We start from the raw sequence: 24,037 nt of genomic DNA, 5'->3' as shown, positions 1-24,037 counted from the left end.
ATTTGATAATCTAAAATGTTAATATTCAAAAAGATAAAGACTTACCTGTAATATTGCTCATCATCATGCTGTGTCAATGTTTGAGTTCAAAAATAGTGTAGTTATGAATAGCACTAAATATGCACAAGAAAACGGATTCCTTTTTCTGATGAACAGAATCTGCCGACCAAGAAGGCTTTGTAAGATTCTGCTTTTTTTAACTGAAGCACATTATAAGAAAGAGGAAATATATTAGCTAGGTATTTAATGTTGCAAGTTAATAAAAAGGATTAATAACAAATAAAAATGGACCCTGAATAGAAGATAAACATTATCATTAAGTGGATAAAATATAACTTTGCTCACATGCTTTGTATAAAAATTACCCAGACCTTACAGCTTAAGCCTAATGAATAAAGGGCGACTGGAAGTAACAAATGATACATTTCACCAGATAATTGATTATCAGGCCTTGTTATTTTATCAGTGCAGGAAAACAATACTTGTTCCCTTTCCTTAATTTAATTAAAAATACTTCAAAATTAATAGCTGCAAGGGTGATGAAAAGACTAAATCTTTAAAAGTCACAGAACTAAAAGCTGATGATATGAAAATAAAGAAGGAAGCTACAAATGTAGATGTTTGCAACAGGGACAAGGGAGGGACAACTTGCTGTGACTTAGATACAGTACAAACCATAAAGCAAAGTATAGCTGTATTAATCTGACAAGATTTGTATTAGTAAGAGACAATCTAGGTCAGAGGTAGGCAACCTTGGCTCTTTTATGACTCGTGGACTTCAACTCCCAGCTGGCTCAGGAATTCTGGGAGTTGAAGTCCACGAGTCATAAAAGAGCCAAGGTTGCCTACGCCTGATCTAGGTATACGTTCATTAAGAAAGTTTTTTTTAAAAAAAATGTTAAAAATATTGTATAAAATGATATCGCATTAAAATTTCCACTGTCCATTGGGTGAAAATTTCCACTGTCATTGAATTGTTAAATACATTAAATCTGATGTAAACAAAAGAAAGCAAGCCAGATATTTTCAATCAATGCCCATGCAATATTTTTGAGCTAATTTTAGAATGGTGAATTCATTCATGATGAAGTCTGTTCTTAGAATGTGCTAAGATGTAAATTGTAGACATTTTTTGTATAGTAGATTATACTACATTGCTGTTGATTCCACCTGTGATATTCTCAGGTTGTGTTGTCTGAAGATTATACTCTAATCTTCAGAAGTCCATTACTTACCATAGCTTTTTTAAATGACTCAAAACGTTTCTAAGCACTGAAGATTATGATCTCATGACATACTACCCCAAGATTAATATGGCTCATAGAATTAAAACAAGTTTCCTACATTTGCAAAACATTTTCAGCCAAAAGTTAACCACAATAATTCGGTTCACATGACATACTGGGCTAAAAATTGTTTAAAGGCAAATCTGCATGTCTCCAAAGCTCTTCTATATGTGCTGCTTTCAGCCTTTGATTTGTAAAGAGGAAAAAAAAACTAATAAAATCTAAAGGTGAATTTAGACCCAATTTTAAGGGCATGGTTTGGATAGGCTAGCTTTCCATCAGTTTATTTAAGACTTTTAAAACAATTGTTTTGAATACATTGTTTATATCTTCCATGTGTCTTCTTTTAATAATCATATTGAGATCTTTTTGGCATTAATAGTTAAAATGAAGAAATGATGCTGTGTGCCTGATCTGTGTAGATGATTCAAATTTGATGTAGACATAAAAATTAGCTTGCCTACTTCAATTCATATGATTGTGTGTTTCTGTACTTGTAGAAATTATGGGATTCTCGCTATAAGGGCTATGAAGAGGATCCCATTTTATCAGATTGGGAGAAAATGGGAACGTAAGTTATCATTAAGGAATGCAAGCTATCACTGACTTTTGACAGTAATGTGTTTTTTCAACCAAGACATTTTAATACTCAGTAATATTTGAACTATGATTCCTATTGTAATAAATCAAGAACATCAAATACAATGAGATATATTGATTGGGTGTAAAGAGAAAACCAATGAAATAGGATAAATAAAGATAAAACAGTTCCTAGTTTATTATGTATAGAAAGAGATTTCCAGAATTTACAAAGGCCCACATATTTCATTCCAGGAATAATTTCATTTGAAGTATTTGCCAATATTTCAGATTTTTTTTGTACCTATATAACTTTCTATGTATTTATATATGTGTGTGTATGTATATATACACACATACCTATACACACACACATATAATTTTATAAACACACACACACACATATAGGGGCACGCTGGTGTGCACACACATACATACGTACAATGGAAGACTTAGCTTTATTTTTCTGATATTGTCTACGTTCCTGTGCAACCAACAATTTCAAATTCACACTTGCAAATACCATGCACAAATAAGTTTGCCTTTTCATAATGCTTCACAGGAAGAATAAAAAATATTATATTTTTAAAGAATTCAGCTGAATTGTAATTATTGATGATATCAGTAAATATGACTATACATCCAGGTTCATGGGCCATTGATCCATATAATATATTCTGAATTACAATCTTAAAAAGAATAGTACCCTAAGCTATTCTTAAAATGCCTTTTTTTAAGCAATTTCCCCCACCCATCCCACTCTGTTTATAACAGAATATAGTATACCTCAGTTCCACATCAAAAAGGATGTGCTGTAGGAAAAGTTACATTTTAATTAAAAAAGTACATGTATAAATCAAAAACCTATGTTAAATATTTAATACTCTTCAACCAACATTAACAGTTTGTATGTAATAATTTACACTTATGATTTGTCATACAGGTTTTTCAGCAGCAAATTAAAATTTTATGTTTTACATAGATGAGCTAGAAGTATACCCACTCTCACTATATTATAGTGGTGGGCACATAGGTTTACTGTTGCCAGTTAAATCTCTATGATAAAGGAGGAAGCAATCATAGACTCATTGTCCAGGTGTCACAGTGCTTTTGCATGGCACATACAAACAAAAAATATTTTTAAAAAAGAAAGAGAATGTGCAGTTCAGTTAATTAACTCCTGAGGTTTGTGTAAAGTAAACAAATTGAACTGGATGCATCGTACCCATCTACTGGGGAAGAAGACTGAGGTCCTAGTTGTGATACACAAAACCAAGTGTGGATACCCATGAATTCAAAGAAGAAGTTTTTCTGAGGTTGTATAGGTCATCATTCTGAAAAAAGAAGAAAGAAATATTATTGATGTACTATGTAATGCATAAATGTATACAGTTTATAATTGCATTTTTTATAAATACATAGATAAGTTTACAATTCCTATAAATATGATAGTCATGGAATATTTTCTGCATGAGAAAAAATACAACAGATAACATATAACCAACTTATATATAACATGATGAGAAAAACTGAACAAACCATATTGCATAGCTTGATATATGAATCCAGACTATTTATGAAAACTGCCACAATATTCTTATAGCTTGTTTAGGATATTATAAGAATTAATATTGCAATAGTTATGATCTGCACTTACAAAGCAGATCCATGCTAAATTATGCTACATTATGTTACATTATATTACATTACATGATTTAACAAATCTAATCAGAGTCCTCTTTGTGGGGGAGATGGGTGGTTTTAGAAATGTGAAAAATAAATAAAGCAAAGATAGGTAGCTTCAGGTTGCAGAAACTCTTGAACCTCAAAGTTTCAAAATGAGCAGAAGAGAACAATAGACAAGGACTATGTATATCACATTTAGGTAGGGGGAAAAAAGCACTTTAAGATACTACTTCTCCAAGGACTAGAAGATGGGGGAAAATGAACAAACTACAAATACAGCCAAAATTCCTATGCAATGTTCAGATTTCCCCATCTTATCAACCTAGGGCTGCCAATTTCAGCTGAAACCAATCCTGAAGATTTCCCCTTTCCAAATACATGCAAACACACACATGCATACACACAAAGATATTTATATATACTTACTAGAAGCCACTTTAAAAAGAGTGACTGGAGGATCAGGAGAAGAATTAATAATTACTCAAATGATCTCCTTATGGAAAAAGGTATCATATTAACTTGCCTCCATCAGCATTATTGGTAAGTTCCTTGCTCACAGACATGGAAATTATGTTCATATATTGAAAGAGTTAACACACACACACACACACACACACACACATATCCAATCATAAACATGGGTCAAGAGAAGAAGATAGCAGGGAAAGGAAGGGGAAGAAGTGGGGAACAGCAATGTTAGATGGAGAGGAAGAAAAAAATTAGAATCATAGGGTTGGAAGGAATCTTGGAGATCTTCTAGTCTACACCAGGACTGGAATTTTCATATTATCTAAGACAACTGGATTGGACAGCAAATGATTAAAAAAACATTAAGAATTATACTTCCTATGGGAGACTTTCTCAAGCACTCGCTAATGAATGAATGTGTGAATGGGCAATGTGGTTGGCCCTAAGTTTTCAAAGCATCTATACCTTTCAATAAAGATGAGATGTGTACTTTCTATCCAATCCTAGAGTAAATAGGACATTTATGGGGTGACAAAAATTACATGGAAGACATAATTCTCAGGAGATAAATATTGTGAGCTTTTTTGGTGTCTGTCTAAAATCATTAGCAAGTATTTTAGTAAATAAGTAAAAGAGTCCTTGGACAAAGAAAGTACAGTAAATGTATACATTAATGTAATTATATGAATACCTACTATACCCATTTGATAATATTTGTCTTATTTTGCCACTTTTTTCCAGTGTCCATAATGTTAAACAAGGTGTGGATGAGTTTCAGGAAGGAGTCTGTATAGCAAGACTCAAAGCAAAGCATTGTGGATGTATAAAACTACTACAAAAATCATTGTTCCAACAACTGCACAAAAATCATCAAGATGATAAATGCAAATAAAGGTGATAACCAGGACAAGCAACAAGTGTTATTGCTTGTGTAATGATATCATTCATGTTTTTTTCATGAGTAATTTATGCTATTTTGCCTTGTCCACATCCTTCTTCCTCTTTTCTTCTCCAATAAATAACTGGAATTCTGTGTTTCTGGTCAATATTCATTTTTCGCTGTTTTGTTTGGAGTATTCCTTTATCACTGTTTAGTTATGCCTGAATGTGCTAAACCAAAAATTGTGTTTAAGAAATAATGGCTGTAAACATGACATAAGTCCAACCACATTACAGACTTCTGTATTTCCTCAAATCTTCAAATGTTGCCACTTTAATTTACTGTACTGTAGGTGAATGTTATTAATATTTTGTAGAATGAGCTCAATTTAAGAGTACACATAATTCCTTTTTAGTCAGAAAGCTATTCTGAAGTCCTTCGTTAAATGGAAGAACCAAATTCCTATGCATGCCTATTTAGGAATAGATACCCATGTACATGGGGGTATGATGCTGGAATTATGTTAGAGATTTTACACATGTACACATTACAATATCTGAAGGAACTGTCCACAATTCAGCTTGTTTTTTTTACTGTTCTGTTATTAATATGTTACCCCTTCCAATAAAACTTTCCTTAGAGATATGTAAGGATTGAAAGGATTGTCTGTGCTACATACATTGCCCAAGAAATCAAATTTATTCTGTGTGGTTCTTCACATGAACTGGAAGCCTGTGTGGTATAGCATGAAGGATTTCAAAAGAATTTTCTTGCAGATCTTCTCTACATTTACAACTTCCTTCTGAACCCTCTTACCAATCTACAGGGGAGTTCCGCTTAGAACAGCTATATGAAATTTAATATAGAGTCACAGCTTTAAACTATGTTGATCCTAAAATTAGACAGTGCTACCATACTTCATTAAAAGGGGCAGTGACAATGAAAGAAATTGCCTCGTTTAAACTGGGAAGGGTTTACTTTTCATATTTGGCTGTTTTCCAAAACTGCTGAATGAAGAGTTTGGTGCAAGAACAAACTGTACTCAGCATGTTTTTAACCTGGGATGAATATGTTATCAAAGCGATAGAAAGTGAAATGGAGGGTTTTGCCATACATGTCAAACCCTGTTGCTTTAATGTATTTTAAATAGATAAAAGCAGTGTTAATTATCAAAGAAAAATATATTATGCATTTTGCTTGAATAGTTCAACTCTCTAATCATGATAAAAAGAAGAAAGTTGTGAGAATACAAAATTTTCTTTAAAAATCATATTCAATGTCATTTTTATTTACACAAATAATAAAAGGCTATTGAAAATAATAAAAATATTCAGATCTACACTAGATTTTTTTCAACCTATTAGAGTTGTTGGACTTTCATTTATAGAATCAACTAGCTAATATGAGGCACAGACTGGAAAATTCCCACCTACATTATCATTAAAACAGAATCCTGGTGACCTAAATTTTGTGTGAATGTAAAAAAAAAAAAAAAGTTTATCCTTCAAGTTTTGAGATTAATATTCTCAAAAGATAGGTAGAAGCGATGAATATATTGCATGTATTATAAATTGTGAATATTCAATGACACAGCTCAGGCCAATCTCTATTATTTCTAGAAAATTAATCTCACATTCATGAACTACATAACAAGATAAATGTCAAAATCTTGCCATTGTTAAATAATTTGCCTTACTGTATATAAGATAAACTACACTGCAGAACATAGAAATTAAGCCAGTCCCAGAGTTTAAATGTGAAGGTTCTTTTTCCAGGTTCTTTTAATTAACAGATTTTGGACACTTTTTTCTAAACCTTGACATTAGAATCTATCTGGTCCTCTATGATTTGAGTAGCACTGGGTCCCACCTCACCAGCTCCAGCTCTTACTCAGGATGTTCTGAGCTCTAAAGCAACTAATTGTGATCTCTAGTAAGCAGGTGCAAGATTTGTTCACAAACCTATCAATGAAATCATTAACAACAAAAGAAACTTGGATGTTTTAGTTTTTATTTAAATCCTGCAAGATTGCAAAAAAGAGCAAAGAATATTATCCCATCATCAAAAGGGGATAGCTCAGTCTTATGCAATATTTTCTTAATGTTTCTAGACTCAAGTTGCCACAATATTATTTATGGCTTTATATGTCTTCTTACTTGTTCAGGGAAATTGCTACTCATTTATAATTAGAAATAAAATACAAGATAGCCAGATTATAATAAGACTGAGCGTGACTGAAATAGAGCTGGTAATCTGTGATAAAGCCTAAAAATATAAGAGACAGCACTTTAAAACTTTATTCAAATTTGTCCTTTTTAATAATTGTTACCTCTTCAAATTATTTAAAAACCTCTTTTTCGCTTTCAAAGTCCACATTCTGGATAGAGGAGAGGAGAGAGTTAGATATATGATATGAAAAAGTTTACAAGAAGGCAGGATATATTAGATAGATAGGTGATAGATGATGGATGGATGGATGGATGGATGTCACGTAGGCATTAATACTTTTAAATGTGATCATAGTTACTTCTCATGAGTAACAAAATATTTTTCTGCTGATAATATCATTGCATAGTTTTGCACTAAAATTCCTTATGAAATTTGCCACACCAACCATTTGTATTCTTCTGGGGAAACCTAATAAAGACTAAAGAGAAATCAGTTGCATAAGGATTATTTTAGATGAACGTTTCCAAGCTAGCTCCTTCCATGTGTATGGGAACAGCAGAACCTAAAGTTAGCAGGAAATCTTGAGCCAAGTTGGCAAGGAGATTTCTAAGAATGTAGTCCCAATATACTGAACATATTAAATATGACCAGTTATTGGAAGATCAATAGTTATTCATATTCACCAAAATATGACTAATATATTAAAATGACCCCTTGGTTTATTTATTTATTTATTTATGAGACTTATATACCGCTTTAAGTGCAAGCACTCTCTAAGCGGTGTACACCAGTACATTGCCCCCAACAATCTGGGTCCTCATTTTACCTACCCCGGAAGGATGGAAGGCTGAGTCAACCTTGAGCCAGTGAGATTTGAACCGCTGACCTGCTGAATACAGTCAGCTAAAGTGGCCTGCAGTACTGCACTCTAACTGCTGCGCCACCTAACTAACTGCAGCTAGTTTTAAGAATATTTTAATTTGAAGTTCTCAAAACAACTACAGAACAATGTAGACTCAAATTTATTCACAGACACAATATTGCATTCATACATCAGAATATTCATGTCTTTATATGACATTACTATTTACTGAATGCTAACTGGGAAATTGATCTGAAATTTAAATGAATTAAAATGTATTATTTTTTAAAAGTGAAATTTCTTTTCTCATTAAATCTAAATATTAACACAAAGAAATCATATATAAATTCTTGTTAAGTTTGAAACAAAGAACAGTAAAATTCTACCTTCTACTCCACCCTTTTTCTTTTCCTAGTTTCCACTATTTTTATTTTCCTTTGAATTTTATATTCTGATAAACTAATAAAATTAGTAAAACAATAAAATTCTCAGTTTTTAAGTCAGCATTTGGATATCCCAATTGTTTCTTATTAACAAAAATCAATGTTGCCTTAACAACATATAACATCATGTACAAGACAGGACTTTTAAGGGTTTTTTTTTATACCAATATGTTGTGGTGTCATTAAAATGACTGACATCATTGCTGGCAGCTTCAAAACTGGGTAAACCATTTCCCACTCACCACAGGATTTAAACTGGATTCTCCAATAATAGGGGCTTGTAATTTATTTTATGGAAATAATTGGTAATGCAAGAAAAACGCACTTGAACAAAAAACTAAAATAAAAAACCAAAAGTTCATTTACACAAAGTATCTTTGGCAAGTAGTCTTTGCTCAACATCTCCTGCAAAACACATGCAGAAAGCATTCTTACTCCCCATTTTCAAAGTTGTTCAACAGGAGGGTGTGACATTCATGCCATAGTTCCACTACTGTTGCAGGATACATATATTTAAAATAATCATGTATTCAATAATGAAAGCTTGTTTTTTTTTTCTTATAGTCTCTAAGATCATAAACATTTGAGCAGTACAAAAGAAAAGTTATAAGAAATCAACAAAATATGTTGCTTATTTTTAAGGACTGAATTTGTGTTGAATTTCACCAATGTTATATTATAAATTATTACAACATTTTTCAAAATCATATTATAGAAGGGGCATTGTCTTACCTGAACGCCGTTTCTCAGCACGGAGATGGATAATGCACTAATGGGTTAACTTAATCCTCCTGCCCAATCAGATCAAGTCAGCCAAACTTGTCACGCCTGTCCAGGGCCTGTTTGCCCCAGTTTTCGACGAGGACGCAGCTACTGACTGACAGCATGACGTGTTGGCTCACAGAACAGACCCTAGGCCTAAGGACCTAATTGTCCATCTCCCATTAGTGGATTATCCATCTCCGTGCTGAGAAACGGTGTTCAGGTAAGATAATGCCCCTTCTCCAGCACTGGAGATGGATAATCCACTAATGGGACATACCAAAGCCCACTGTCCTTATGGGAGGGAAGCGGGCAAGTTTGGAACCGTGTCGCGAGGCACCACTTGTTGGAGGACTCTCCTGCCAAAGGATGCCTCGGCGGAAGCGTACCTGTCCAGTTTATAGTACCGTATGAAGACTATGTGGCTGCCTTACATACTTCCTCGATGGAAGCCTGCATGGCCCAGGCTGCCGAGGTGGCCGCACTGCATGTAGAGTGGGCCATGACCCAGGGAGGAACTGGCAAGGAGTTGGACTGGTACGCCCCCGCAATGCAAGCTCTTATCCAATGACTGATCGTGGAGGCCGAGACCTTCCGACCCCGGAAGAAGGTAAGAAGGAGACAAAAAGAGCCTCGGAGCTACGGAAGGGGGCCATCTGTTTAATGTAGTAACGGAGAGCCCGTTGGACGTCCAGAGAATGCCATCGCCATTCCAGCTCATGGGACGGATTGGGGCAGAAATCAGGAAGGATGATGTCCTGGGTCCTATGAAAAAGAGAATTAACTTTGGGAACAAAGGTGGGATCTAAGCCGAGAGTGACCCGATCCCATTGGAAGATACACAGGTCCTCCCTGCCTGAGAGGGCTGCCATCTCAGAGATATGCCAGGCCGAAATAATGGCCACCAAGAAGGTGAACTTGAGGGATAAGGACCTCATGTCGCACAAACTGAGGGGCTCAAAGGGAGCCCTGGTAAGAGCCTGAAGGACTCTAGATAATTCCCATTTGGGATATCTATGGACCACAGGTGGCTTGGTATTTGTAGCTCCCTTGAGGAAGGAACGGATCAAGGGGTGTTGCCCCAAAGAACTAACTGTGTCGCAAGATAGCAGGGTGGAGAGGGCCGCCACCTGCCTACGCAAGGTATTAGGTGCCAATCCCTTATTCAGTCCCTGCAGCAAATAGTCTAGGATGTCTGGGACGGTCAATCTCGATAGAGGTATATGACGAATGGAACACCACCGGCAAAAGTTCTGCCATGTGGCCTCATAGATGTGGTTTGTTGCCGGTCTATGGGATGCCTGAATTATATCAATGACCCCTGGTGAACAGGACTCCTGGATCAGGATCCTGCGTTCAAGTGCCAAATGGCTAACTGGAGCCATTGAGGGTCCAGGTGAATCAGGTCCCCCTGTATCAGTGATACCCTGTCTGGAGGGATTTTCCAAGGACACAATTGGGAAAGACTGATGGGGTCAGCGAACCAAGGTCTCCGCGGCCAGTAAGGGACTACCAGGAGGACCTCTGCCCTCTCCTGTAAGAGCTTGCGGATGACCACTGGGAGGAGGGGAAGGGGGGAAAGGCATAGAGTAAGCCGTCTGGCCATGAGGTCTGGAGAGCATCTACTCCCTCTGCCCCCTGAACTGGGAACCACGAAAGGAACCGTGGGAGCTGTACATTTGCCTGGGAGGCAAACAGGTCTATGATAGGGAGACTGAATCTGTGAGTGATTTCCCTGAATAGCCTCGAGTGATCCACGGTTGACCTGCTCAGGAAGTCTGCCCTCATGTTTGCCTCCCCCAAGATGTGGTCCGCCCTGAGCGAGGCGAGGTTGGTTTTTGCCCAGGAGCCCAGCTGCTGGGCCTCAGTCAGAAATGCCCAGGACCAGGTGCTCCCCTGCCGCCACATTGTCCATGAGGACGAGTACATGCTGCTTCGCTATGCTGTGGCAAAAGTGGCAGAGGGCAAGGTGTATGGCCCTGAGTTCCAGCCAGTTGATGCTGTGTCTCAGATCTGCCCGAGACCACCTCCCTTGGACCCATTGAGACTGAGAGTATGCTCCCCAGCCGAACAGACTGGCATCCATCGTGACCATGTGCCACCTGGGCTCCTTGAAGAGAGACCCTCTGATCATGGCTGGAGAGAGCCACCATTTGAGGGAGCGTAATGTGTGTGGTGGAATCCTTACCTCTTGGGTGGAAGTGCTTGTTCCCTGCTTCTGATAGGGGAGCAGACACCACTGGATGGGCCGCGAATGTAACCTGGCACAGGGAATGATCGAGATGCACAATATCATCTTTCCCAGGAGCTTGGAGAGCCCGGACGGGGACAGGGTCTTCTCTCTGCAGACCTTGAGAACTAGGTCCCGTATACTGCTCCTGCGTTCCTGAGACAGATAAACCCGACACTCTACCGTGTCTATGATGGTTCCTAGGTGGAGCAATCTGGTCGATGGGACTGTCTGGCTTTTCTTGAAATTGACTGAAAAGCCATGGCTCTGCAAGACTCCGGTCACCAGTCTCAGGTCTGTCAGAGCCCTCTGCAGGGAGGATGATTGTATTAAGATGTCGTCCAGGTAGCATTGCACCCAAACCGGCATCAATCTCAGGTGTGCAGCCAGAACCGCCAGGACCTTAGAAAAGACCCTTGGCGCCGACGACAGGCCGAATGGCAGTGCTGGTAATGATGTCCCATGTAGCTGAACCTGAGGAACCGGTGATGGCCGGGGCTGATGGGAATGTGGAGGTAAGCCTCCGTAAGGTCCACAGAAGTGAGAAAGTTCCCCTTTCGGATGCTGCCTAGGATGGACTGAAATGTCTGCATTTTGAACCTTCGGTATGCCAAATAAAGGTTCAGGCAGTTTAGGTCTAAGATTGCCCTCCATCCTCCCAAGGCCTTGGGGACTACAAAGAGGATGCAGTAGAATCCGTGCCCCTGTTGGTCCGCAGGCACCGGTTCTATGGCTCTGATGTCTAGTAAGTGACGAATGGCCTCCTGCATGAGACCTCTCCTTAGGGGCTTCCTTGATTGGGGGCAAGCAATGAACCTTTTTGGTGGATAGGCTACGAATTCCAGAGACAGGCCGTGGCGAATGGTGTCCAGGACTCAGGTGTCTGTGGTGGTAGCCTCCCACTGGGTGGCAAAGAGGGAGAGCCTTCCCTCTATGGGAGGCACCACTGGGGGGTCACTTCTTATGGAAGGGGCGACCCCCACCTTGAAAGGGCCATTTGGACTGGAATTGCTGCCTGGGCCGTGTGGCTGGTCTGTCAACCGGACGATCCTGTCTGGGCATGAAGGGCCGAGAAGGTTGTGTGGCTGTTGGGGTAGAGGCAGGGAGGAAGGTCTGTCTGCGATTGTAAGGGGTAGGGCGCCGATCAGATCGCTTAGTGATATGAGCCAGGATCTTCTTTTTAACCTTGTTCTCTGACAGGTATGGGGCTAAGGCATCCCCAAATAATTTGCCGCCCTGGTAAGGGGCTGCTGCCAGATGCCACTTGGACTTGGCGTCTGCCTGCCAGTGTCATAGCCATAGCACGTGGCGGGCTGTCACGTTGAATGCCAAGGATCTGGAAGAAAACCGAGCAGCATGCAAGGTCGCATCAGAAGCGTATTCCGTCATGGCCACTAGCTTACTCAGGTCCTGCTGTGTGTGGACATCGTCCACAGGGATCCTGGCCTGCAGTTGATGCAGCCAGATGAGGGCGGACCTGGTGAAGAAGGAAGCTGAGGTGGATGCCCTGATGGACCTCGCCGCTGCTTGGTGTGACCTCCTAAAGGTCATTTCCACTCTGCGTTCCTCAGATTTTAGGGCCTCTGCCATATCCCCCGAAATAGCCGAGGGGGAGAACAGATGAGCCAGGGGCTCATCCACCGTGGGTACATTCAACGCCTCATCTAACTCTGAGGCCACACTAAACAACTTCCTATCATTACCACCTGGGAGCAGGAAGATCCCCGGGGAAGCCCATTGTTTCTTAACTGCGTTGAGGAACAGAGCTGGGCATGGAACGTGATGTTGGGTGAGCACTGACTTGATGAAGACGGGGTCCGCCTCAGGATCCGTTGTGGGAGTTGCTGGGGCAGGCCAGCTGGGCACTGAGCTAACCTTGCGAAGCAGAGAAAGAAAGAGAGATGGATTGAATAGCCCTCCGAACGGAGGCAGATCCGGAACCGGTTCTTCCTCCTCTGACCATGAAGCGTCGAGCGCCTGATCCTGTTCCGGGGTCACTGAGACCCCGCTTACAGAAGAATGGGAGGGAGAAGGAGGGTCCCTAGAGCTGTGATGTACCGGACACAAGAGAGGAACAGAAAGCAAGGATTCCGCTCTGGGCACCGATGGAGTCCTGACCATAAGGGCCCGCTCCACTGCCTGAGCTACCAAGGCCTGGATCCTATCGTCCAGGGAAGAGAGGGTGAGTTCCTCCCTTCTAAGCCCCGCGGCCGTGGGTGTAAAGGTAGCCTCCAGGATCTGTGGGGCCCGTGGGGTATGGGGGGACCTGAAGGCCTGCACCTCAGATACTTCGTCAGTCTGGTCATAAAAAGAGGCGGGTTCCGCCAGAGCCCAGATCTCCTGAGGAGAATCAGCAAGACCTAAAGGCAGATCAAAAAAGGTGGACTCTGTCTGAGCAGTCTCAGCCCTGGCCTGCTTTTGAGCTTTTTCAAACTCTCTTTCCAATGCCCTGCTGGCCTGTCTTTCAGCCAATTTGGAGGTTTTCCCTCCAGAAGCAGCCTTGGGCCTGACCTTGGCTGCAATCCCACCAGCGGCCTCTTGGGAAGGAGATCTGTGTCTTTTCCGGACTGAGGAGGAAGGAGAGATGGCCCTGGACTGGGAAGCCATGTTATCCTCCATGCTGGTATGAAATCTTCAGGTGCGCGAGTGGGTGCACCTGGGAAAGGGATCAATTGGCTGATAAGGTTGTAAGGCAAAGGCTGGAATTAGGTTGCCCTACCATCACCCCTGGCCACTGAACCAGTGGTATCCCAAAACCCCGGTTCTACTTGCTGTCGCTTTTGCTTCCACCTGAAGTGGACTGCGGCCTGCTAGTGAGGCTTGCTATGTTGCCAGGCCAGCAATAATAACAGGTGGAAACAGCACAGTGTCAGAGGCTAGGACTACTGTAGTGGTTAGCAAGCCCAAGGTGACCAGGGTTTGAGACACCAGGAAGCCCAATCGAGACTCTTGGGCCTAAGCCAAGGAAGAGGGATAAATTCCAATTACCACAAGGGGAATTTCCAAGAGTGACCTGATAGAATTCCCCCCCCCGGTAACCTTGGCTGTTAAAATCAGGGAAGGCCCTTGTCAAAGGAGGCCTCAGTGAGGCCTTGTTCAGTCATGGGATAGGCTGGAGCCTCCAAGATGGCAGCCGTGGCCTGCAGGGCCCCTGCCAGATCTAGGCCTTCACTGAGGAAAGACCCACAAAGGCTGAAAGGAAAGCCTTTAATTGCGTTTAAGAATGGAGAGATAGGTGGGACTGTCCCTTTTTTCACTCCCCCACCTTCCCTTGCCGTCAGCAAGGCTTAGGGAGGCCACGCAGTCGCCATTTTGGCGACCGCGACTCAGCCAATCACCCCCCCCCCAGCTCCAAGGCATGAAGAACTCACCCAGCCTGATGGACCCTTCCCGGAGAGGAATGGAGCTGGAGAAGGATCTTCTCAGCGGATCGTCAGAGTTCCGACGAGCCTGCAGCCTCCGGAATGGCCGAGAGATGCCGTGAGATGGTCCGAGGCCCTGCAGCCTCCACACACCAAAACCGGCTCTTTAAGGCTGTCAGAGCTGCAGTTGCAGGCTCCGACACCAGAAGAGAGTTGAGGTCCTCGCTGCAGCTCTGAAAGGCACAGCAAGTCAATTCGAGGTCCCTCCAACCTCCGCAAGCTGGGCCGGGCTCTTTAAGGTTGTCGGGCCTGCAGCCGCAAGCCCCAACACCAGGAGAGTTGGAGGGGGGTGGAGAGGGAGAGGGAAAACAAACGCGGAAAGCCTGCCTTTCCTGAGCAAGGGGGGAGGGGGGATTTAGAGGCCAAACGGAGTCCTCCGTTTGGAAAGCTGAGTCCTAGTAGGAATCAGGAAATTTTGGTCCTCTAGAGGAGCGTTGGTCCCAATGCTGCTCAGAGGACTCAGAAGGAAGGAAGTTCTTAATATAATAATGAATTGGATAATCCACTAATGGGTATCTACCTGTCTGTGAGCCAAACCTGCACGTCTGTTCAGGGCAAGATCAAGTCGAAAACTGGGGCAAACAGACCCTGGACAGGTGTGGCAAGTTTGGCTGACTTGATCTGATTGGGCAGGAGGATTAAGTTAACCCATTAGTGGATTATCCATCTCTAGTGCTGGAGAATGGGCTATTCAAATAAAAAAACAGTAGCTATCTTACTTCTATAACTGCTTGTCAAACAGCAATGCAATGGCTGTACCTAAATTCAGCAACTAGCACATCAGAGGTTCATGAAAACCATGTTCTATCAGTTCTTCCAATTTAATTTCCACTTTCCTCTTGGTCTTTGGAAAACAATCTGGTCTCATAACATTACAAAAGTCTGTTCCTATCAAGCAATGATCCTACTTCAACCAAGCTTTATACCATTTGAATCCACTTTGAAGCTAAAAAAGAGAGGGAGAATTGTTCATATTGTGCAAAGCTTTGAGGTAAACAGAAATACTGAGAAGAAATTCAGTAATATATCTAACAAATAAACATATGATAACATATATAAACATTTCAAATGTTTATAGAGCTGTTTTCTCCTATTCAAATAAGTGTCTTTTCTGTACACGCATATAAGCTTTTTGGTTTTATTATCAAAATATTTTGAATTTCAATAGAATTAATGCAGAAGCAGCAAGGTATTATTTAATAAGCTCACACAAGAGTCAGTTGCACATTTATCCCTACACTTTTATAAATCAGAATCTGCCTTCCTATTAACCTTTCAAAGCCAATTGTGATATCAAACTTATATTGTGATATGAATTTAAAAGAAAACTAAAAACTCTTCCCAAACTGCATTTTGCTGAAAATAGACAGCTGAAGAGTTTAAACCAAATAGTTGAAAAATGATATTCTGAATCTTAAATCCATGTGAATGTGAAATCAGAGAAATTAGTAACATTACATTATGTAGTATTAATGGAGTTCCTCTTTTTTGATAGTTACTAAAGAATAAAGTTTTTAGAGTTTTAAGTAAGCTACGGTAATAACAATTGTGTTTTATAATTTTAAAGCATACTTAATGCACATTAATTTTGTCTGTCTTGCATTAGCGTACTGGATACAAATTATACTGACAAATGTTGATGAATGATGTTCCAACTGAAAATTTTCTGAGATTTTAAAATTAATTTAATGCATTTCAGCATCTGAAAAAAAATGATTTAAAAGATATGTCTTTAATTTTAAAGTACACTGTCACAGCATATATATTGACATCTTTGAGTTACATTTCAAATACTTTAAATTAGATTTTATATTTAAATTTATTGACTAAATCTATGCCAACTAGATTAATTATGAAACCTGCTAGACATCTTAAATATTTATAGTGTTAAGGCATATTACATCAATCACAAGCTGCAACATTATTTTACCTATCTGTACTATAAGCTCTTCTGCTCAAAGCCAAGGCAGATGCAGATTTATAGCAAAAAATAAAGAGAAATAAATCCATTGCACAATCATGAACAGATGCCAACTCCCATCACAATGCATGTAACAAATGTTAAAACTGTTGTAACCCAACACATAATTTCTTTTAGAGAACCAGAATAACCAACACTGCACTATTAACAGGGCAAATGTGTTTAGTAGTTGACAAGTATGTGTATCAGTATTTCATTAATTGCTAAACTAAAGAGAAGATAGAAAAACAAGCAAATTATTTCTTCCATCTATCACAAATACTGTAGTTGCATCACTTATAAGTTGTAAGTTGCATCTTATATCCTAGTTTTATTAAAAATGTGTGGTTACTAACCTTTTTCTTGCATTACCTTTTTACATGTAATAGTAATATAATGGAATCTCTTATAAATGATCAAGTTATAAAAAAACCCTATAAAAATCAGGAAAAATATTTCATAGAGGAAGAAAATGTAATTGAAGACTACATTTAGGAGTTTACAGCATCTACAGCAAATAATATTAAAATTATTACATGTGACAGTGATGTCATCACACAATGATATAATTTGTCCGAAAACCTGGTTTCCAATGTCTGACATGGTGCAGTACTTGAGTATTGAATCATAATACACATGTTGTCTGCCTACTCATTGCAAATTCTGATGCAAGGAGAATGATCAAGGACACAACCAATTGAGTTCCTATATTATGATAATTTAGTTTACTAAATTACGGCTCGTGAAATTTAATAGGTTTACACCACCATTATTCATTAACCATGGTTTAAAATCACAGTTTCTGGTTTTACATAATTCTCCAACTCAAAACTTTCATTATTCAATTATCTAGAACAGGCATGTCAAACTGCCGGCCCGCGGACTGAATGCATCATGCCAAAACCAGGCCCATCCCATTGCCAGCAATGGGGAAAAAGTTGCAATACGTCACGCGACGTTGCATAACGTCGCATGTTTGACATGCCTGATCTAGAATAAATGAAATCTGGAAAATTTAAAGAGTACTTGTGTGTTTGTGTTTGTAATATGTATGTATGTATGTACACACACACACACACACACACACACACACACACACACATACAGATTGAAATCTTCCATATTACACTATGTTAGGTTATATTTTTTTACATCTGCCTCTCTATTTAATCCAATGTCCTGATCAAAATCGAAAAACCAGTGCGTGGACTTTATTAATTCCCTAAGGTGAGAATCCTCTTCTCATCCAATCTCCAAGGTAACATCAGTCCATCTCTAGTCTTCTGCCCTTGACAGTTGATACAAGTAAATGTTAACGGGAAATCAAAGGTATTTAAAAATATTTTAAAATACTGTGGAAAACAAAAATTTGCAATTGTCAGTTTCTGTCAAGTGAAGTTCTTCAGCAAGGTCATACTCTTAATACAAATCTCCACTATTTCCTATAAAATAGCTCTCTATGTATCTTGGAATTAAAGAATGCTAAAGAGAAATTACTGAAAAGTTAAAAACTCATCTATAATAACCTTGGGTGTGTTTTACAACAATATTATTATAGTTTCTTCTAGTGAATAATTCAACAATAACACTAGCCTTCTCTTAGCTGATAATAAAACAGGCACTGATTCAAAAATGCAGATGTCAACTAATTTTATTACAAGAATTAGAAGTCATTAAGAAAGAATGCCAGACTGAGAATAAAATGCAAGCCATATTTAGATCCGATATTTACACCATTTTCCCCCACCTATAGTACACTGGATAAGAAACCTCATACTTTTAGAGAAGTAATAGTTGCCACCTGTGTCTTCTTATTATATAGACCACAGGTCGGCAACCTGCGGCTCCGGAACCGCATGCGGCTCTTTGAGCCTTCCCCTGTGGCTCCCAGCCTCCTCTGCCTTTGCAGAGAGAGACAGAGACAGAGAGAGGCAATTGCACTTCCCTGCTTCTCTCTCTCTCTCTCTCTCTCTCTCTCTCTCTCTCTCTCTCTCTCTCTCTCTCTCTGTGTGTGTGTCTGTGTGTGTGTTTTGTGTGTGTGTATGTATGTGTGTGTAAAAGAGAGTGCACTCACAGTGTTCTCCGAGGAGCTGAAAAGCTTACTGGGCGGAGCTCCTCCCTTTGCTGCGTCTCTGCAGGAAGCAGGAAGGGCAGGAGAGAGCTAGCTAGCCCAGCTAGGCTAACTCAGGGATTCTGGGAGTTGAAGTCCATGAATCATAAAAGAGACGAGATTGCCTACCCCTGAGCTTGTTGGACAACAGCTTGAAGCTTGCCAGGTGAGCAGCAGATAGGAGAGGGGGGGAGAGAAAGAGAGAGAGAGGGAGGGAAGGAGGGAGAGAGAGAGAGAGAGAGAGAGAGAGAGAGAGAGAGTGGGGGAACAGGAGTGGCAGACCAAGGGCAGATAGAGGGAGGGAGAGAGACAGAGAGAGAGAGACCCTTTTGACATCTAAAATGAAGATAACACTGCATATATCCTTTTTTTATCTCTCTCTCTCTGTGTGTGTGTATGTATATATATGTATATATATATATGTATATATTTGTTTTCTGAGGTTATATATATGTTATATATATATACACACACACACACACACACACACACACACACACACATATACATATATACTATACACACACACACACACACACACACCTATAATAAAGGTAAAAAAGGATATATGCAGTGTTATCTTCATTTTAGATATCAAAAGGGTTTTGCGGCTCCCGGTGTTTTGTTTTTGGTGGGAAATGGGTCCAAGTGGCTCTTTGAGTGTTTTGGGTTGCCTACCCCTGATATAGACTATTCTAGTCTTGGCTGTTTCTGGCCTTGCCAGAATGGGTTCCCACAAATATGCTGTTATTAATTCCTATCAGTTGTGGAAATCCATAAATACAACCACTGTCAATGATTGCTTCCTTCTCCCCACTTCAGATTGATACATTAGTGAAACCTATCACTTGTGTCAATATTAAAATATTTAATAAAAACTATGGATTCATAGTAATTCTTGAGCAGGAGTACCAATCGTTGTCAGCTATACAGAATACAACTAAAAACTTTATTACAATTTTTTCTTCCATTAATAAATGCTTATTGACAGCTTTTCACACATTACTGGTTATTTATTCCCATAATGAGTTCTCCACCATGAAATAAATTTCAGGTTACCTTATGCAGCCAGTATGAAATGTTACAAAAACAGAGAAAACCTATTTAATAATTCCTGAATGTCTGTTCCCAGGAAGGGGAATATGTGTTATTGTTGAGGGGGCATTTCAAGTTTCAAAATAGCTGAGGTGGTTTGGGCACTTCACAAAGTATGCACCTTGACTGAGGAGTGTGGAACATGTTACTACTGCATTTCCCCGAAAATAAGATCTATCCTGAAAATAAGACCTAGCTTGATTTTTACATGTGCACCCAATATAAGCCCCACCACAAAAATAAGCCCTAGTTTTGGGATGAAGTGCATGTGTAAAAATTAAGCTGGGTGGAGGTGGGGGGGGTTGAACTGTCTCACGTGCCCCACACCTGCTTACCTTAGGACCACTGCAGCCAGACCTCCCACACCCCGACACCTGTTGTCCTGCTTTGTGAGTTCTTCTGCAGCTGCTTGCGGGTGCATGCCATGTGACACATCATGTGCTGCTGCCGCCAGTTGTGGCATGAAACCACAAGGCTCGTCGCACCAATTGCACTGGTGCTGCCGGTTGTGGCTGGAAGCCACGAGGCTCATTGCCCCAATTGCACCACTGCCACTGGTTACAGCTGGAGGCTGTGAGGTTCATCACCCCAATTGTACTGGTGCCACTGCACATGGCAGTAGGCCATGCGGCACATTGAGCCAATTGCACCACTGCCGCTGCTTGCAGCTGGAGGCTACGTGACTCATCACACCACTGGTACCCATTCAAATCAACACAATGAGCCTGGCGGCCTCCAGTTGCAAGCAGCAGCAGCAGCATGATAGGAGCAACGAGCTTCGTGGTCTCCAGCCGTGACCAGTGACAGTGGCGCAATTGGCACGATGTGCTGCTTGGCTTGCCGTGGCTGGTAGCCGCAGCATGATTGGGTCAACGAGCCTCGTAACCTCCAGCTGCAACCAGCAGCAGTGGCGTAATGAACCTCAGGGCTTCCTGCCACAACTGGTGGCAGCAGTATGATGTGCCATGTGGCATGTAGCCACAAGCAGCCACAGAAGAACTCACACAAAGACACAACATGGGAAGCCTGGCTGCAGCAGTCCTAAGGTAAGACATCCCCCCAAAATAAGCCTGTTACCTCTTTTGAAGGCAAAATATATATAAGACCGGGCCTTATTTTTGGGAAAACACAATAATACAAAATATATCTTTTTATTTCTCTCCTTTAATGTGATATATCTGATCATAAATTAATCGGGAAGTTTCCACAATACCCCTTCTATAACTTTCATGATTCAGAGAGTACATCTAAAGCTTATCAAGTTATTTTAATGTAATCAATGTGTAATACTGAAAGAAAATTGGTGTAAGAGAATGCGTCCTATTAACTTCAGGAGCATGTGACTACATTTTCAGTATCTTTTGCTTTTCCTCTGTTTAACTGATGAATTCTCAGGAAAACAGTATTCACTAAACTCCTGAAAAGCAAACCATTCTACTTTATAATAGTAAATGTCATCTGATTTCTATTACTCCATTTGTATTCAACTTGCATACATTTTCAAACTGGAGTTTCTTAGCAGATTTTATTAAAGGTACTCAAAAATTGCTGAACCAGATAAAAAAACATTATACAACTCATTTGAATCCTTCTATTCTTCTAACTAATACTGATACAATAAAATTTGGATTTTTTTTGTAGAATATGGCCTATTAGTATAAGCTTTATAACTTGCTGAATTAGAGGTAACATCTCTTACTTCTGGTGAAGAATATTTCTTTCTGCTGAAACTAAGTCTATCCACATTTCCCTCTCTATCCTTCCATCTTTCCCAGCATTAGAAAGTTATGTCTTTATATAAAGTATACAAAGGATGATAATCTGAGCCTGGCTTTTGTTCATTTCTTTGTTAGAGTAGCTCTAATGCAGTAGTTCTCAACCTTTTTATATGGCGACCCTGGACATAAGCAGGCAGCGCGCATGCGCGGCGCCGCCCCTGCGTGGCACGCATGCGCGCCAGCACGCATGCGCACTGGCACATGTGCGCGGCGGCACCCCCTACACGATGCACATGCGCGGTGCCCCCCATGCGTGACGTGCATGCGCAGTGCCGCCCCCATGCGCCGCCCCTGCGCGGCGCGCACGCGTGGCAATGCTCCCTGCGCCGGCTGACAAAAAAATGGCGGATTGCGTTGTTTGGCGACCCCCGTGAAATGGTCGATCGACCCCAAATGGGGTCGCGACCCACAGGTTGAGAACTGCTGCTCTAATGCATGTTTTAGTTTTAGTATATTTACATTTATAGCCAACCTTAAACGTAGCTGCAGGGGAGTGACTGGCTTGGTAATGTCATAGCTAGATAGTTCTTTTAACTCAGAATTTTGTCAATCCTACCGTGTTTCCCTGAAAATAAGACCCAACCAGAAAATAAGCCCTAGCCTGATTTTTAGTGTGCTCCTAATATAAGTTTTCCCCCAAAATAAGCCCCAGTTAAGATCGTCATCAGACTTGAGGGGTTGAGCATGACCAGCATAGGAGGGAGCAAGCATGCGAGGGCTGATGGTATCCGGCAGCAACTGCAGCCTGCACAGCACAGATGAGTCCTAGTGCTATGACCATGGGGTCAGCTCTCCAAGCAGGCAAAAATAGGGGCACAGAAGATCACCAGCCTCCTGCAGCCAGCTGCTCACTCCATCCCATCTCTCAGCTTACCCACAGCTGCAACGAGGTATGAAGCCAAGTGGCATGCCTCCCCCTGCGCCTCTGCCTGCTGCTTGGACAGCACCTGCACTACATGGGCTGCACAGCCCCAGAGTGCGTTGGCCCCATTGCTCAACATCTCTGGTTCATGCATCAGGGGTGGGGCGGATGGGCTGATCATCCTGATACCATGTTTCCCTGAAAATAAGCCCTAATGCATCTTTTGGAACCAAAAAGAAATGTAAGACTGGGTCTTATTTTCGGGGAAACACAGTATATGCTAAGCACTATACTACACTGGTCTTGTGTGACTGATTCAACTTAATCCTTTCTCAGAGTTGAAGCTAAGACTCCTCTCTGACCAGCTAGTAGCTAAAAGAGTATCAGTTTTATGTAGATGAAAGATGAAAAGATAAAGATGAAAAGAGATTATTTATTTATTTATTTATTTATTTATTTATGAGACTTATATACCGCTTTAAGTGCAAGCACTCTCTAAGCGGTGTACACCAGTAAGCAATGTATATATATATTTACATTGCCCCAACAATCTGGGTCCTCATTTTACCTACCTCGGAAGGATGGAAGGCTGAGTCAACCTTGAGCCGGTGAGATTTGAACTGCTGACCTGCTGAACACAGTCAGCTAAAGTGGCCTGCAGTACTGCACTCTAACTGCTGCGCCACCTCGGCTCCTTTAAAAAGCAAGAAGGCAGAAAATTAGGAAAAATCAAAGCTAATATGGATATGTAACAAATACACACAAACACATATAGGGCCATGATTAAGGGAACACTTCTGCCTATTTCATTATATGAAACTGAGAGTTGGATATGTTAAGAGAAACATTAAAAAAAGTGAGACATTGGTATAAAAAGCCAACCAAAACTATTATGCAGTTAGGACTGCTTTATCTAGCAAGAAAATATAAAGGTTGAAGGTGTTTTGAGAAGAGGCAAGTATGAAGGACCAGGATAGATACAGCAAATTAGGTATTAAGTTTGATGGTAAGTGTTTTTGCTTCAAGAACTGAAAGTTAGTAAAATTGTATTATGAGATATTAGGAATATTATTCCTAATTATTCCTATTAGGATATTATTCCTTCTATACATAATCAATCTTTGTTTTGCAAGATATAATACAGTTGTCAGCTGAATAGTTTCTAAAGGATTAGCCAAGGGTGAAGCTGTCAGTGGATACGATTATAATATCTAATATATCTGTAGCAAGAAACAATATTTCTCTGAAAACCAGTTGCTGATAATATAACTAGAAGGATTCTTTTATGCCCATATTATAGTTATGGCTTTATAAGCACCTAGTTGGACACTGTGGAAACAGAAAAGTGTTTTTGATAGTAAAACTAATTTATTCTCTTATTTATCAGGAGTTTATTTTCCACAGCTTCTACGCATCTGTGAAAACAGCATCTGAAATTAGAATAT

The 24,037-nt window shown here is 40.5% G+C and overlaps 1 protein-coding gene across 1 annotated transcript in view; it reads right to left on the bottom strand.

Moving 5' to 3' along the window:
- Positions 1-2,040: 2,040 nt before the first annotated feature.
- IRS1 (insulin receptor substrate 1) overlaps positions 2,041-24,037 on the bottom strand; it is a 57,424-nt gene continuing 35,427 nt past the window's right edge. The window contains exon 2 of the mRNA XM_039350948.1: positions 2,041-3,199. The gene's annotated coding sequence lies outside the window, so the exon portion shown is untranslated. The remainder of the gene's footprint in view (positions 3,200-24,037) is intronic.

The sequence above is a fragment of the Crotalus tigris genome, unplaced genomic scaffold, assembly GCF_016545835.1.
Source record: "Crotalus tigris isolate CLP2741 ecotype Arizona unplaced genomic scaffold, ASM1654583v1 scf7180000018364.571795, whole genome shotgun sequence".
NCBI lineage: Eukaryota > Metazoa > Chordata > Lepidosauria > Squamata > Viperidae > Crotalus > Crotalus tigris.
The sequence above is the reverse complement of the archived record's forward strand: the minus strand, read 5'-3'. Positions and strand labels throughout refer to the sequence as shown.